Source organism: Salvia hispanica, chromosome 5, assembly GCF_023119035.1.
Source record: "Salvia hispanica cultivar TCC Black 2014 chromosome 5, UniMelb_Shisp_WGS_1.0, whole genome shotgun sequence".
Taxonomy (NCBI): domain Eukaryota; kingdom Viridiplantae; phylum Streptophyta; class Magnoliopsida; order Lamiales; family Lamiaceae; genus Salvia; species Salvia hispanica.
Genome location: NC_062969.1, coordinates 16,399,524 through 16,414,478, shown reverse-complemented (window position 1 = coordinate 16,414,478; position 14,955 = coordinate 16,399,524). Strand labels below are relative to the sequence as shown.

Genomic DNA, 14,955 nt, shown 5'->3' with positions numbered 1-14,955 from the left:
ATTGAATTTCTCTCATTTGATTTTTAAAATTAAAAAATCTAAATGATAGATTAATTGATCATATTTCCGATATGATTTTTAGTATATCAAAATTATCCCAAGAATAGATTAATGATTTTGTTCTTATAATATAATTGGCAATAGTCTAAACTATGTTTAAATATGTATTACTATAATCATTATTTTATATTTATCAATGAGTATTGACTTTGTTCGTTGATCCATGGATTTTTAATTAGAAATTAAAATTAAATTGGTAACCTTGAATTTCTAAAATTAGAAAAACAATATAATCGAATGATTTAATCAAATATATATTAAATATGATTTCAATATGATCTGTTTGTCGATTATTTTTTTATATATATTTATTATATAAGTATAAACAGGTGGTAATCTAAAACATGGTCGAGCATGTAATCTACAATAATTGTTTTTTTTATATTCATCCCAGAATACTATTTTTTTGTATTTGTTTCAACAATGTAGCACTTCTTCATATTGTCACAGAGACAATAATAAAATTAATGACAAGTGTCAGGAAAAGAAAAAGAAGTATAATACTGATATTAGTAGTGAATAGAGTCAAGAACTCTAATATTTACTCCATCTTTAACTGTGAATGTGAATTTACGAAAGTTCCAATGTGCATTCAAAAAGTTCAAAGGCATAACAATTTGATAGTACTATATAACAGTACTAAAGTTCACATGTATCAATAATACATGATTACGTACTTATTTGATTACTATAAATATCGTCATATGCGCATCACGCTGGGCTGAAGTACAAATTTACTAATCATATGAATGTCATTTGATTGACAATTTAATGTGATTTGGGAACAACACTCCAAGGGTTTAGTATTCCATGAGGCTAGGGTGTAGCACCGACTCAATGACATAGTGTTCACTAACTGATCGAAGTTAAATCCATCCCCAAAGGGTTTAGTAATCGATAGGGCTAGGTTGTAGTACCGACTTAGCAACATAGTTTACAATTTAACAACACTGTGTAATGTACTTTTTGCTATGCAATATTCTATATAAAATATAAAATATTAACTATATAGATTTAAAATATTAAATAGATGAGTTAAGAACATGTGATTTTTTAAGCAATGTTCGATTGTAATGTTCAAAAATTAAAATTTCATGAAATTCAAATCACTTTATTATATATTGCAAGATTTGATTATGTTTTTATTGATTTTGATTGGAGAGCTTAAAAGATATAAATATAATGGAGAATTAAAATTATGAAATTATTAAAATCACAACAGTAAACTAAATTAATATTAATATGATATATTTAGTATAATTAATTGATTTTGTTGCAAAGTGTATTTTATAAAGAAACAGAGAAAACATCAATCATATAGCTTTAAAATATGAAATAGATGATTTAAGAATACAAGAATTATTTTAACGAGATTCGACTGTAGCATTCCAAACATAAAAGAAATTAAAAAAATTGAAATTTTAAAAATTAAAGAAACAAAATCGAAATTACATATTTTACCGAGATTCGACTGTAATCATACGTTTATATTACATATTTCATCGTGATATATCAAAGTAATATTAATCGTTAATTACTTATATTCAATTCGTTGTTCTTTGTATATTAATAGTAATTTTCCTATATAGTAAAGTTTCAAAGTGAATCATTTATTTTTATGACAAAAAGTAATAGTAGTACTACTCATAATATTTTAAAACTTATCGTGAAGAGATATCATTAATATTAAAAGAACAGTACTACTCTAAAGTTGGAAGAAATATTGTGGAAATGTGTCATTAAGAAAATTAAAAAAAAACCGGAAGAATGGGAAGGGATTAATAAAATTGTATCATTGATGTATTATCGTACAAAACTTTTGGGCACGGAGTGTGTTAAATAATTTCCTTTATTCATACCTTGCACGGATTATAGGATTTGGTACGAATTTCGTCAGCTGCGCAACGCGCTGGGGATATACTAGATCATAGCAAAATTAATCAAAATTTAAGTTAATTGATGTTAATATTTGTAATGAATATCATGTTATCTATAATAGTGTGATAAGGCTAATTTCATGCATTGGTAATGTGCGAAAAATGTTATAATTTGCTGGGTCTAACACGTTTCCTAAGCCAGGTGTGTGAAGAAAATCGCTAGATCAAGGAAGTACTGAAGGAGATGGTATAGCGAAGAAAAGGAACGAAGTGAGCAGGATTTACAAGGAAAATTGGCGTGACAGAGGAGTCTACAGCTGAGGGCAACAAAGTCTTATCTATACCTCGCTGGGCCCACTCAAACGCCTATATATATAGAAGAGCATGCAACGCAACGAGGACAGTTTTTTTTCACTCTTCTTAGCTCACACACTTTACACACACTTGGGAATGGATCTGGGGTGGTCGTGATCGGAAGGGTACTTTCTAGAAAATCTCGTGTTTGGCAACACCGTCCGAGTGAGGGCGAAGATACAATTACCTTTAATTTCAGTTGATTTGCTTGTTTTCACCGTCGAACTTCACTTTTGGGAGTCGACCTTGATGTTGATGTTGCTTAATTGTGTTACCGTTCGTGGATCTGCGTTTAGCGGTTAAATTTCAAGTCATTTTGCATAGATCTCTCTGCTGTTAGCTTATTTCTTCAATTGTTATGTCGATCTCTGTTTATTTTGATGTTGAGGTGTTTGATGTGGAATTTGGTGACAGATCTGTGGTTGTTTGAGTATTCGGAGTTCTTTTTTTTTTTTTTAAATCTGACGTGATGGAGAGTTTCTGCTGTTTGGAGTTCATGTCGGACGCTTGGATCCGGAGTGGATTTAGCGTCTGAGGTTGGATTCGACGTGTGGAAAGATATTAGTTCGATAGATCTTGTTTTTTTTTCCTTCTTGATTTCTATTTTACTTCGTCTAGGGTATGCAGATCTGTTAAGTTCTTCGTTTATTATGCATAAATTTGATTTCAAGTCAGTAGCTCTGTTTTTATTTTGCTCATGCTGCTTTTCTTAAGAAGTTTTACGCAATTTTGGTTGTTGAAGACGATGTCACTGTCAGTCGGTACGAGAGTTAGTTATTCTCGCCAACTTTTCAGTCGTACCTTGCTTTTTCAGACATGGTCCCCACAGTAGGTTTATTTCCTAGGTCTAGCTATTAGTTTAAGAATTTTTAAAAGTTCCCAAGTCAAGTTAATTTTGATTTTCCTCAACCCAAGAAAATGCGTGGCAGCAGCCAACACCAAAAACACTCCCAAATCCTTGAACATGAGTATTACGCATCCTTCTCTGTAGGATCGATCCCTACTTCCCTATACTAGGTTTAGTAAAGTGGTTGAGAGTTTTTGAAAGAAAAAAAAGTGCTCTGTGTGTCCGACGACCGGGATTCCTCGCGACCCACAAGTTCCTAGACCGAGTGATCTGGTGGACTTGCTGGATCTAGGGAACCTGCTAATTCCTATTTGAACACGCGTAGACAAAAGAACCTTTCATAGTGTCATAAACATAATACAAAACAGATAGAATTTTGCAATAAATGAAATTTCCCCCCAGATAAAACAAAGTACAATATTTGACTAATTTCATTTATTCATACCTCGCAAAGATGAAAGTGTGACACATATATTTCAAGTTATGAAGTAGTAAATTTGAAGAATGTTGTCATGTGCTTTTATATGTAGTAGTACTATAAGTCGATAGTTTACTTTACAACTATTCTGAAGTAATTTCAAAGAATTGATATTGTATTAATATTGTACATACGACATCATATTTATTCTTAAATATACAAAAATAGTAACTAATTCAAGAAAGTAATATCATAATAGTCAAATAAGGTAAGATGTATAATAATAATAATATCTGCTAAAGTAAATAAAAAAATAATAGTGTATGATAGTAATAAATAGAAAAACATTAATATACTTCATTGTGTTGTTCTACGAAAAATTAAATCCATGTTTTTTTACAATGGATGCACCGCAGTTGTTATTATTATCGATTTGGATATTTGATTGTCCAAATTATTTATAAGATAGTATGTATTCATAAATTTATAAGAATATTTGTATTCATAAATTATAGGGATACACAGATATTTCAAATTTTATTCCATATTTTATATATATGTATTCTCCATTGACAACTCAGTAATAAATTACAATTGTAACTAAATGAATACGTAATAAATTATTCATATCTCACACGAGTTAGTATATGATTTACTGCGAATTTTGTCTGATGCGCAACGCGCGGGGGATATACTAGTTAGTATGTATGCTAGACTGCACACAGTATTTTTCGTGGTTTAAATGGAAAATCTAGTTGAAAACGAATTGGTAGATCAATTACTCCTCCAGCATAAGGAGTCTCGTGAGGGCCGGAAATTTTGTCAATTCAGTGGAAGACATCATCGTCAATAGGCCCTGCACTTAATCCTTCAGAATTTTCTTTATTCAACTTCTTGAGCTCCGGTTGCAATCTATAACGAGTATGGGCCATTTCATATAATGTCATGTATATATGGAATTTTGGGGATAATTACTAATATGCCAGTATGAGTACTAATAATATTAACAACGTGAAGCGATTTCTTCCCCTGTACAAGGTGTGCTAGTGAAGGTTAACTACAGTGCTCTCGAAAAACTAAGTTGAATAAATTAATTTGGTGGAGTGACCGAAGTGGAAGAGAAAAGATATGAACAAGAAATCTATTGAAGAGACCACCGAGTCGTTGTGATGTTGGATTTATTGGAATTAATTTTTATGGGTGTGCTCGAATTAGCTTCTTTTTTTTGGATGAAATTTAAATACTCTACTGACTTAATTGTTGATATGCATAGTTCATGTTCATAGTATTGTGAGGCTATTTTATCTTGCATGACTTGTGTATATTTTTGAGATTATATTGTTTTGCATGTTCTTGGTCTTTTGTTGAAAATTCTTGCAAATTATTGGGGGATAGAGATCATGATGGGGGGATGATTTTTGAATCAAGATTGATTATTTGGTCCTGTCATATGATTATTTTTACACCCTGATTTAGTTCAAGTTTGGGGGATTGTCAAGTATTATGTGTTCTATCCAACTACAATTTTCTTCATTTTATACTCACATTGTGAATTTATAGGTACAAAGGTATCCCAACGAAATTCCCACGATGGGGGATAGGTCATGAACTTCAAAGAACGTCAAGCTAAAGACGAAAAATAATCGCTTGTTGGAGGGACTCCCAACCATTTATTTCCAGTTTTTAAAGTTACTTTTTGTGTTTAATTTTAGTTTTCATATCTTTGAAAAATTTTCGTAGGTTCTGACCTTCGCCGGTGACTGCCGCACATTCTGCGGCGGTCCGCCGGCCACACTGCGGAAACTCTCTGCCTCGTTGCGGCAACCGCCGGAGGGCCCCCAGCGGACCGCCGCAAATTTACAGTTTCCAGCGCGATTTTTTGACTTTTTCGAATTTTTGACCCATTCAACTTCTATGCGAAATTTTTCAAGGTATGTTTTCTTTTTAGGTGGCGTTCGGTTGTCATGACTAATAATTATGAGACTATCCATCTAGGATTAAGTTGTGAGATTATTTTAGTTGGAGGGGGGAGGCTATGACTAATTATCATGAGACTATCCATCTAGGATTAAGTTGAGGGGGTTAATCTTATGAACCAAACATGATACATATTTAATCATGAGATTTAGTCTTGCAAACCGAACACCCCCTTAGTAGTTTACTCACATCCCTACCGACTCTACAAACTTATTTTACACTTTGTTATAGAGATAAAGTGGTGGACCGTGGTTTAGGATTTTTGTTCTAGGTTTTTAGTTTGAGTGTTTGTTTTGTTTTAAAAACCTGAAGGTGAATCCATGTCATGAACTTAACATGAAGAACTTAGAAACATGCATGCCTAGGGACACATTAGACCGAGTTGCCAATGATATTTAATTCCATCCATGTTAAGTATGGTTTGACGTTTTGATTTGATGATTTGGTGAAAAGGTGCATAATTAGTGAATTGCTTGTTAGCCTTGAATCATGCTTACTCCTTATGAGATTTGAGCCTAATTCTTTCATGTGTGATTTATTTGCATTCATGTATATGTTTCTATAACTTGCTCCTAGTCTACCTAAGTTTACATAGTGTTTAAGTTGATTTAGTAGGATGTTGGGCAATCTTTTCTTAGCTACTTATTTTCCCAAATTTTCGACCCTCTCAAAATTTCAAAATTTTTCCCTTTGGAGCCAATTTTAAGCCTTTAAACCTATTCTTTTGAAGCCAAAATAAATGGGGACAATTCCTTGGGTTAGTATAGTTTTTATTTTCTTTTGTAAAGGAATTGGAGAGATAAGAAATAAAGTTGTAAAAAGTAGTGTGCTTAAATGTAGAAAAGTGCAAGTTGTGAAATAGTGAAAAATTCAAAAATGTGTGCTTAATCTTAGAAAGGATGCTTATAAAAAAAAGTGTGAAAGGTTGTGAAAAGAAAAGAAAAAAAAAAATCAAAGGATTGGAAAGTGAGTTGAAGGAGAAAAAAATAAAGTGTTAGAAGTGTCTTGGGTTTAGAACTAGTGGAGTCAATTTAACTCTACTTGGGATAATTTATTTTTGAGTTACTTTTTAGCCAAAAGTTCCTCACCTACCAAAGAGCCTGCATTACAACAAAAAATAAAGACCTTTCGAACTTTTGATGCTTAATCACATCTAGTAGAGGAGGGATTAGACTTTGAGCAAGCCTATGGTAAACTTTACATGATGCATGATTTGAGTGCTTGTACACATTAGCCTTTATACACTTTGAGAGTGAGAGATAAATCACTTCTCATCTTTGGGAATTTGCCACATGTGAGTGCATGATTTCAAGGTGTTCCACGAGTTAGTAATGAAAGTGCACTAATAAGCCTTGTGTGATTTGATTGAGTTAATTCATGCTTAATTTATTCTTCCATCTTTTGAGGCAATTACGCGTCTAGTCCTTGTGCATTCCGTGCGTCTATTCTTGTGTCTTTATTGTTTTGTTCGAGGACAAACAAAAATGTAAGTTTGGGGAAGTTGATACGCTCGGATTTTGCATGGTTTTAAGGCCATTATTTGGTCTGTTTTTAATGTCAAAGTTGCATTACATGTCCATTATTGTCACGTCCGTAGCTGATTAAGGATAATCTAGCTCGGGGTACCGTGACTAGGGAGGATAAAAGAAGAGGGGGAAAGAAGTGTGGGAAATGAGAAGAATAAAAGCCAAACGATAATTTAATATTCAAGATGAAATGAAGGAAACAGTACTTAACACAAGATACGCACGATCATGCAGACTCGAGCGGTTGTTCGTACATATTCAAATTAACGAGGTCTTAAACAAAATAGAATATATCAGAGTCTTAGACAAAAGAAACGTTGCCTTTTAAAAGGCACCACAGAAGCAAAAGAACGCGGTTCCATGTATGGAGACATGAACCTCCGAGAGTTTATACTTGGTGGATCAACAGCACTCACTTCACCCCGCCACCGCTCAACCTGCACATTTAGAAATACATGCAGGGCTGAGTACAAAAGTACTCAGTGAACACATTGCCGAAATATACATATATACATTTGAAAAATTATTGTCAAGCCATTATCACAGTAACACTCGGGGTTTTATTCAAAAGATCCGAGCTTACTAAAAAAATATTCACATTGGGCCCTTTTCCTGTAATTAGCCATATCTGATCATCTTGTGCCGTAGAGATGGTGTTCCCTCACGGTCACATCAACATTTTTGTGCCGGGAAGGTGGCCACCTTCCTCGGTCACCAGACCTGCCCTCTGGCCATAGTCCAAGTAGGGACACCACCCTCACTTGGACCCGAATTCGATTCACAAATCACTTGGCCTCACGCCAAAGTAAACAACAGATAGGTGAAAGATGGACATGTGATGCGTATGGTAAACACGTTGTGCGCACAGAAAGGATATAACAGGTTTGACTAATGTTTGCTCGGTCTAGCGTTTTGACGGTGGCAGGAAGTTTCCCTTCATTTCCCCGCATCTCATTCAAGGAGACTGCGATCTGGGACAGTTGCTTTGCCATCATATCCATGGCGGCTTTATGTTCAGACTGAGCATCTTGTAACTTGTGCACCACGTCATTGTTGGAGTGTAGGTTACTCTGCATGAACTGCTGTGAATTCACTAGGTCGTGGACCATGTCATCCAAACTCCTATGTGGTCTGGAGTTGAATTGACCAGAATTTGGTCCTTGACCTTGGTTCTGACGATAGTTCCCTTGATGATTGTTATATTGGTTGTTAGACCCTTGATTTCCCTGATGGTTGTTGTACTGGTTACCAGACCCTTGATTCCCTTGATGATTTGGTTGGGAATTCTGGTAGTTCCCTTGGTTATTTCTCTGATGAGGTGGCACATAGGAGCTCCCTGGATTGTTCTGATTCCTATTTCCCCAATTAGTATGGTCCTGATTCCTGTACCCCAGCTGCAATTGCCCCTAATGACCTTTTCCTGACCAGTTGGAATGCCTCTCCGGAGGGTGTGCATAATTCGTGAGTTGAAGTGGGGGTGGCTGGCCTTGATCATGGTCGGTCCACCTAAAGTTTGGGTGAGTCCTCCATCGGGATTCCAACTTCCCATCGAATTTGCTTGAGCTTGGCACTCCCCTTCGCAGGGCTGACTGTAATACGGCTGAAGTTGTCTTTGCTCTTGACCAGGGGGTTTCTCAATTTCCACTGGAGCATGCGGATTGTATTTCTCAATTGCATTTAGCAAGGCTTTTTCCAGTTTATCGATCATATCTTCCACCTTCTTGTCATCTTGTTCCATTACTGCATTGGCTGATCTTCTCCTCAATATGCTTCGCGGGTTATCATAGGCCTTCTTCGCCTTGATCAGCCTTTCCAAAGTTTCCCTAGCTTCACTTGCTTTATTCTTGGTAAAATTTCCCCCGCTCGAGGAGTTCATCAAGTCCTTTGATTCAGGATTTGCACCTTCGTAGAACAGATAGTAGGTCTCCGCTTCTATCATCCCGTGGTTCGGACAAGCATCCAGCAGCCCCTTGAAACGGGACCAATAAGAACTCGGAGACTCATCGTATTCCTGCTTGCACTCCTGAATCTCCTTCTTCAAGGCATTCGTCTTGTTGGACGGAAAAAAATAATCCAAAAACTCTAGTTTAAAGTCCTTCCATGTGTTGATCGAGTCCGGTGAGAGCCTTAGCAGCCAAGTGTTCGCCTCCCCTTTGAGAGCAAACGGGATTGCTCGAAGACGGTAGTCCTCCTCTGTTGCCTCGTTGGGTCGCTTTTGAATGCTGCATAGTTTACTGAACTCGTTCAAAAATTCATAAGGGCATTCGTTCCTTCTCCCAGAGAAAGTGGGTAGAACTCCGAGTACATTCGTTTTGATATCGATCGATCTCCGTCGTGGGTTCGAGACTATAGAATGAGCGGGTTCACCGTCGAGATGTGCGGTGAGCAACCCTATTTCCGGATCGGGATCTATTAGATGAGCCATATTCGGGTCCTCTTCCTCCTCGGTCTTGGAATGCTCTGTTTCTGTTGATGACTCCGGGTTCTCCTCTTCCGACGAATTCCACTCTTTTTTACTCTCTGACTCGAACGGGAATGGATCCTCCGTCCTCAATCCTGATCTGGCGGTGATGGTAGATGTAGATTCCTTGACTTGCCACTTGTATTGGCCACTCCCTGACCCAGATGAGCTCGCCCAACTTCCAGAATGGAAGCCTGCGTTCATAAACTGTCAAGGAGAAAGAAAATAACAGAAATTAAAATATTTACACCAAATCCTTAAACGCAATAACAATAAACGCCATCCTTCCCCAGCAACGACGCCATTTGAAAGACGGACATGTGATGCGTATGGTAAACACGCTGTGCGCACAGAAAGGATATAACAGGTTTCCTTGGTCCAGCAAATCCTCTAGATCACGCGGTCTAGGAACTCGTTGGTCGTCGGAAAATCCTGGTCGTCGGACACACAGAGCACTCTTTCAAAAATCCTCAACCACTTTACTAAACCTAGCATAGGGAAGTAGGGATCGATCCCACAGAGATGGATGCGTAATAATCATGTTCAAGGATTTGGACTTGTTTTTGGGGTTGGCTGCTGCCACGCATTTTTCTTGGGTTGAGGAAACTATACTTAACTCGGGAATTTAAAACTTCTACGCTAACAGCTAGACCTAGACGAAACAGTAAAAGCATGCACGAAAATTGACTGAACAAACACTAGATCTAAGGAACTACTCTAATTACCTAGACCTGGGAAACAAACTGACTGTGGGGACCATGACTGAAAAAGCAGAGTACGGACGAAAAGCTGGCAAAACAACTAACTCTGGTACTAACTAATAGCGACATCATCTTCTTCGACCAAATTGCGTAAAAACTCAGAAGAAAAACAACATGAACCAAATCGGAACCGAGCAGACTAAATCTAAACCATTTTAATGAGTAACACTGAAGAACTAAACAGATCTACAGAAGCTAGACGAAGTAAAACAGAAAGCAAACGGAAAACTCAAAATCCATGCACAACTCAACCTCCTCACTTCGGATCCAACCTCAGACGCTAAATCCACTCCGGATCCAAGCGTCCGACACAAACTCCAACCAAAAGAAACATTTCATAACTTCAGATTTAAACAACAACCTCCAATCAATCAACAAACCACAGATCTATCACCAAATTCCCAGATCGAGTACCACCGCAGCAAAAACAGAGATCAACATATAACTTGTCAAAATAAACTCTCAACAGCAAGATCTATGTAAATCAACTTGAAAAATCACAGATAAACGCAAACAAACTGAAGTGAATAGATAATCAGTAGCATCAACAACCGAATCGACTCCCAAAAGTGAAGTTCGACCGTAAAGTGCAAAACAAACTGGAATTTAAAGAGATTGTATCTTCGCCCTCACGCGGACGGTGTTGCGACTGAAATTCTGAAGAAATAAACCCCTTCGGAACCGAAACTACCCCAGATCTCCCATTCCCAAGTGTGTGTTATGTGTGTGAGCTAAGAGTGAGCGAAAAAAGTGACGATTTGTGTGTTGCATGCTCTTCTATTTATAAGCGTTGGAGTGGGGCCCAGCGAGGTATAGATAGACTTTGTTGCCCTCAGCTACTGACTCCCTCCTTCACGCCTTCTTTTCCCTTAGATTCTGCTCATTTTTACTTCATTCCTTCGCTAGATTGTTTCCTTCAAGCACCTCCTTGATCTAGCGATTCTGTCACACACCTGGCTTATAAACCGTGTTAGACCCAGCAAAATGTAACGCTTTTCACCATATAACCGATGCATGAAAATAGCCTTATCAATAGGCATTATACAAAACATTTATGGCAAGACAACATCATTTGAAAATGAGCAACGAACATAAGTTCGAGTTTTCAAAATCATTTGAAAATAACTTTATTTTTATCCACATTAGTATGTAGGATAGAAAAGTTCACCTCGTACGCTTTCCAAGATTTTTAGATTTTTAAGCCTTGCTTCTCGGTGTTATACTCCCCGCGGGTTCTCTCTTCATGAGAAAGAAAAAAAATACAAGTCGACTATTCTTAGCTTCAAAAGATGTAGAAATTTTTGATGATGCAAATAAAACTATGTTTTTCCTTAGTCTTGAGTTCCCAATTAATTTGAATTCATGTTAGATTCCTAAGAATTTGTCCAAAGATTATATCAAACTTGACTATGTTATTGGATGAACTATAACAAAATAATTTTAATCCAATACTGTAAAATTCCTTCCATTACGCATGAGTTTTCGAAATTTGGCCTAGTTCTCTTTAATTTGTCTATGGCCCATAGTAAAAGTTATAACTAAATTCTTATAAAATAAATGCAATTCTTCCAATTATTATTGCAGTCCAAACATAATAAATAAGGAAGATTTGGGCTCAATTTATTTTATCATATTATTTCCTAGGCCCAACAATTAAATGGTTAGTCTAAATAAATAACAAAAGAATCCACAATTATAATCATTTCGTCTCTCTCTCCTCATTTGACTAGCCCTAGATCTCAATTGAGAGTCTCTTCTCCTTCCTCTCACTACCGCCGCCGTCGTCCTCCCTCCGGCGCCACCGTCCGCCGCCGTCGCCGACAACCTTCTCCCTCTCTCTCTCCTCCCTTCTCTCCCTCTCGGTCTACTCCACACTGCCGCCGCCGCCGCAGCGAGAACGGCGACGCATCGCCACCACCGTGCGCAGCCACAACCACCGCCGTCATCTCCAGATCTCCCTCTCGTTCAGGTCAGCCGCCACCACGGAGGCTGCTGTCGCCTCGCGCAGCCGCAACCACCGTCGCCTTCCCCTCCGAATGCGTTGCTGCCGCCGCTGTGCATGCACAAGCGGCGGCTCCGGCATCTCCTCCACACCGTCACTACACCGCCGGGCAGCCTCCCCACACTCTGCTACTACTGACACCCTTCTCCGACAACACCACAACCACCATCTACTTTCCAAATCAGTAAGAACTTCATCCTAGGTGTTCTAGATTTTTACTTTATTAATTTAGGTGTAAAGTTCTTGTTGTTTTATACATGTAGATGAGCAGAAGCTAAAATTTTGGAGGTTGATTTGGGGTATGGAACTGTTTTTGTCGACGGCGGAGTGCCGAAGTTGCTGCCGGAAATCCGGCAGATTCATCTTCTAAGATAAGTCTCACTAAAGTTCTCCTATTTCAATAGTTTGGGAAAAATGTTGGTTTCAGCACGCTACTTATAAGTTTTGATGAAACTTAGAGCAATTGTGGTGTTATTGGGAGTTTTTGGTAAAGTATGTGGTTCGGTGGTGCCTAGCATGTGTGTCCCTATGTTTCATCCCTAGTGTAGATGGACATGTATGCATATGAAAGTGAAAGGGGTTTGAAGTTACCTTGTGTGAAGAAAGAACAGAGATATGGTGGGACCTTGGTCTTTGTGGAGCCTTGATCTTGTGGAACTGCTACATTTTGTTTCTAGTGTGAATGGGTGTATATGCATAAGGAAAAAGAATGAAAGAGGCTTGAGGTTACCTTGTGTGAGAAAGAATAGTGGGATTGTGGGACCTTTGGTCTTGTGAAACTGCACTTCTTTGGATTTTTACTTCGGATGTGTGTGGTGAAAATTTGTTGAAAGTGATGGACTGAAAGTGAGAGGTCAAGGCATGTATATATATGCCTTGATTTGGCAAGTGGTCTGTGGCAAATTAAATGCTCCATGTCTAACTCAATCTATGATGATCTTACAAAAATATATTTTGGATACTCCTTGTAGTAATATTTGAGAGAAGTTTTGTTGGCATTCAATATCATTCTGATATCCCCTGAGCATTTACTGAGGAAATGATTTCCTTCATTTAATGTTTGCAATACTTAATTCTTTTTGTTGGTCTTCCTCTCTAAATCCTACGGCTAATACAGAGGTGAAATACTGTGCATGTTTCTCTTTTCCTCATCATATTTACTGACTTGCTTGGAGTAAATCCTTATCAAGGATTCGGACATGACATGGAATTTAAATATGGTGAATACTAAACTTATTTTAATATATGGACTTGACAATGGTATCAAATGTAGTTCATAATTCTACTTATTATAAAATATGTATTAATGTGTCCCCTTCTTTCATGTAGGCAAACTTATAGCGTGACCATTTGTGGCTCTGGTCAACGAACCAAGCCAACTTGGTTTTGAAGCATGGCGTTCAACGGCTGTCCGAGACTTACCCGTTTTTCTTCCTCCAGCTTGTAATAAATTATATTTAGATAATTCGTAACGTTAGACTTCATCAACTTTCCGCGTGGGTACCGTACATTACAACTTTTATTTGGATTAATATATGTATATGTATTTATTATTCTCACATATGCCTTGGCTCGATCTCCAAATAGCCCAACAGTTGATTATTTATTACGAAGAGGGATATTCGTTTATATCATAGCTATTCTAATGTATAATTAATTATAACGAGGCTAAATTTTAATAATAATAATATCATAAAGCTTTGGGTCGTTACATTCTACCCCCCTTAAAAGAAATTTCATCCCAAAATTTGAAGACTTTCTAAACAAACAATTCGGGGTATTGCTCCTTTATTTTATCTTCTAGTTCCCACGTTGCCTCTTCTTGCCCATGATGTCTCCACAAAACTTTCACTGTAGTTATTGATTTATTTCGTAGTTGTTGCTATCGGTTTTTCTTCATGACGGATCAAGTCTGGTGCAAGTGTAATTTCTTCATGACGGATCACATGTTTCAGGTCGAACACGTACTTTCGAAGTTGAGAGACATGGAACACATTGTGTACGTTTCCAAAGGGTGGCAGTGCTAGCCGATATGCTACTGGACCGACTTCTTCTAGGATTTCATAGGGCCCGATAAATCTTGGTTTCAGTTTCCCCTTGATGTCGGACCTAGTTATTCCTTTAGATGGAGACACTTTCAAGAAGACTTTATCCCTTATGCTAAATTTCAACTCTGTCCGGCGTGCATCGGCATAAGATTTTTGTCGGTCTTGTGCTTCTTTGATTCTTCCTCGGATCTGCCTCACTATTTCAATCATCTCACTTACCGAGTCTGGGCCAAGCACCTTCCTTTCGCCCACTTCGTCCCAGTAAAGTGGAGACCTACACTTCCTTCCGTAGAGTGCCTCGTATGGCGCCATGTCAATGGTGGCTTGATAGCTATTATTGTAAGCAAACTCTATTAGTGGCAAAATGGATTCCCAATTCTCACCTCTATCGAGTACCACTGCTCTTAGTATATCCTCCAAAGTTTGAATTGTCCTCTCGGACTAGAGATGCCCACGGTTCGTGAACCGGCGGTTCCGGTTCGGAACCGCCAGTTCCGGTTTCGCGAAATGTGGAACCGGAACCGAACCGTGAGGCGTTTTGACGGTTCCGGTTCCGGTTCCGAACCGCCGGTTTTCGTACGGTTCCTCACGGTTCCGGTTCGGTTTGGCGATTCCGGCGGTTTT

General features: G+C 37.8%; 1 long non-coding RNA gene across 1 annotated transcript; it reads left to right on the top strand.

The window, feature by feature from the left end:
* Positions 1-12,666: 12,666 nt before the first annotated feature.
* Positions 12,667-13,844, top strand: LOC125191089. Its single transcript, XR_007171049.1, has 2 exons — positions 12,667-13,503; positions 13,613-13,844. It is a non-coding gene; the product is annotated as an uncharacterized LOC125191089 (long non-coding RNA).
* The last annotated feature ends 1,111 nt before the right edge of the window (positions 13,845-14,955 follow it).